General features: G+C 32.3%; 1 protein-coding gene across 8 annotated transcripts in view; it reads left to right on the forward strand.

Annotated features, from left to right (window-relative positions):
- Positions 1–571, forward strand: part of CCNT2 (cyclin T2) — a 39,521-nt gene extending 38,950 nt beyond the window's left edge. For all 8 annotated transcript variants that reach the window (XM_074301894.1, XM_074301890.1, XM_074301888.1 and 5 more), the window contains one exon: positions 1–571. This exon is cut by the window's left edge. The gene's annotated coding sequence lies outside the window, so the exon portion shown is untranslated.
- Positions 572–2,518: the final 1,947 nt, after the last annotated feature.

Here is a 2,518-nt window from a genome sequence, read left to right on the forward strand (position 1 = left end):
AATGTTGTATCCAGAAACTAGTATTTTTAATGCAGTCTTATTCTTGCGATGGTACATAAACCAGGGACTAGTGTAGAATTCAGCTGTGTGCGAGAGGAGGGCGGGGGAGGTTTTTGTTCTTAAGTGATAACTGTAAGTAGATGTGAAATTCTAAGGAGCTATCATGTGAAATAATATAGGGTTGCTGTGCTACTGTATTAATGGGGAACCATAATACCAGGAATTTTAATAAGATTTTGTAAAGAATGTCCAGAAAAAGTGGTGAATTTATTTTCAGACTGAAATAGAAAACAATGTGAATATTTAAGGTCTGCAACTACACTTAATAAACTTCACTAAGAATTTGGGAGTTTGTTTTGAGATGTTGTGGAATAAAGGTAATTTTGTTGAATCTTTATAATTGGTGCTAATTATGGAAGGTTCTAAAATAGCTAGTGTATCTTGTTATGGTCTAATACTCGTTGGTACTTCCACAGAATTAAACTTGAAGTGCTATGTATTCACTTTTCACTCTGTAAATGTAACTCTATACAATGACTATTTATTAAAAGGCAGCCAGTTGTAATTTTTACAACACTGTGTGAGCTATTCAGACTCCTTAACCTCTATTCTTTCCCTGAACATTTTATATAAGGAGGTAATGACCTCCATCAACAACCACAAGGGGGATAAATGGGGAAATCCTTTAACTTCATTTCATCAAATGAAAGACCTTGGAATTAAATGACTTGTATTTTCTTTTTGCAGATCTTTTCCTTTTCCACAAATAAAATCCATCAGTCAGTCTGCCTGTTTAGTAGGCTCTACCAAAGAATAAGACTTCCTTGGTTTCTAGTAAATGGAAGTCATTACTAAGTCTTCCTCTTAAGCAGTGGTAAATAAACTATTACCATAATTTATTTAGGTATAGCATTCCACATGCACATGGTGATGTATAAAGTTAAGGTGATTGGTAAGATTTTTTTTAATTGTTGAAATATTATTAAAATGTATTCTCTTTAAACTTCTTTTAACAGAGTGATTTTTTTCTTAAGTTGTTTTTACCAAGCTGGCCCATTAGGTTCCTATAAAGGGAAACTCAAAAGAAAGGTCTTAAACCCTATGGTGGGAAGCACTTTTGGTTTAATTAACATGTAATTTGATATTTGACTTTGAAGTACTGGTAAACACTTATCCCAGATATTTTAGTAACAGTTAATTTCCTCAGTTTGGGAAGTTACTGTTTCATCAAGATGGGTACCCTTTTCATTGATGCAGGGCACAATCCCCCTCTTTGTAGGTGGTGTCATATATGTAGTACTCAATGTTCTAACAATGAAGGTAGTATATATTTTAGTAGGCTGCTTCTTAAGTGAGATACATGTATGCAGTTAATTTGGCTAAGGGAGAGTTGGCAAGTATAAAAGCCAGTTTTATCAAGTAATTATCAAATAACACTTCTTGTCTCCAATGAACAAAGCTTGGTCTTATAAAAACCTAGCAAATAGTTTTGGTTTTATTTCAGAATGCGTCTTGCTTACCCTCTTGAAAATTTAAATTTTATTTAAAATACTTTGTCCCTCAATCTAATTGTGAGAGTATTTCGTGCGTCTTGAAACCTTTTCAGAAGACATAATTATGTTCGGATTTCTTGTTATATACAAGAATATAATTAGGTTAAAAGAAGTTACTAAAGTCAAACTGTTTGCTAAATATTTAATTTAACATACATTCATTCCTGCTTAAATGGTTATTTTTAAACTTTTCAACCTAAAAAGAAATACTGGAAGTTGGCTCCTGTATGTAGATAGATGTTCAGAAGCTATGAAGAGTTTCAGATTGTATGATGGGCTTCACATTATTAAAGTGACCTTAGAGGCATAATCACAAAGGCTAAGTGTTCTTGTTAAATCAACCCACTTTATAATACTTTGCCGAATTAAAAGTTAAATTATGAGCCCTCTAATTCAGATAGCTAAGACAGGAAACCAGATAAGTTATTGTTAAAAATATTTCAATTTGAAAATTAATAGCTAATGGGCTGAAAACTCAGTGATTGGAATAATTGATAGCTGCTAAGATTCACAAAAATTATTCACTTTGAATAAAAGCCTTTGTACTTCTCAAGTAAAGCCCCTAAGTTTATGGAAATCACTGAAGATTTAACAATAGATTTTAATGCACATAATTGAAGATATAACAATAGATTTTAATGCACATACTGAGGTTGGTGTCTACAATATATCTAAATGTTTTCCTTAACATTGCCATTAGTTTTTAATAGCTTATCCAAGGGGCATCAATCCTTGCCAAGTAAAATAGTTGTAGGGTTTCAGAAGTTAGAGAGGACGGGTGATTTTGCTGCCTTACTAGTAAAGGAAATGTTACTTGGTTCCTAAATCAAATCAGTAATTTCCACCTTAATAAGCTAAAAGATTTCATACCTCTGAAAATGTGCTATAAACTGCAATGTGTTCTTCATTCCATTTTAATGGAAAGTGGAAAATGCAAGCTAATTTAAATGGCATTAAGATGACAA

This window comes from Sminthopsis crassicaudata, chromosome 3, assembly GCF_048593235.1.
Source record: "Sminthopsis crassicaudata isolate SCR6 chromosome 3, ASM4859323v1, whole genome shotgun sequence".
Taxonomy (NCBI): domain Eukaryota; kingdom Metazoa; phylum Chordata; class Mammalia; order Dasyuromorphia; family Dasyuridae; genus Sminthopsis; species Sminthopsis crassicaudata.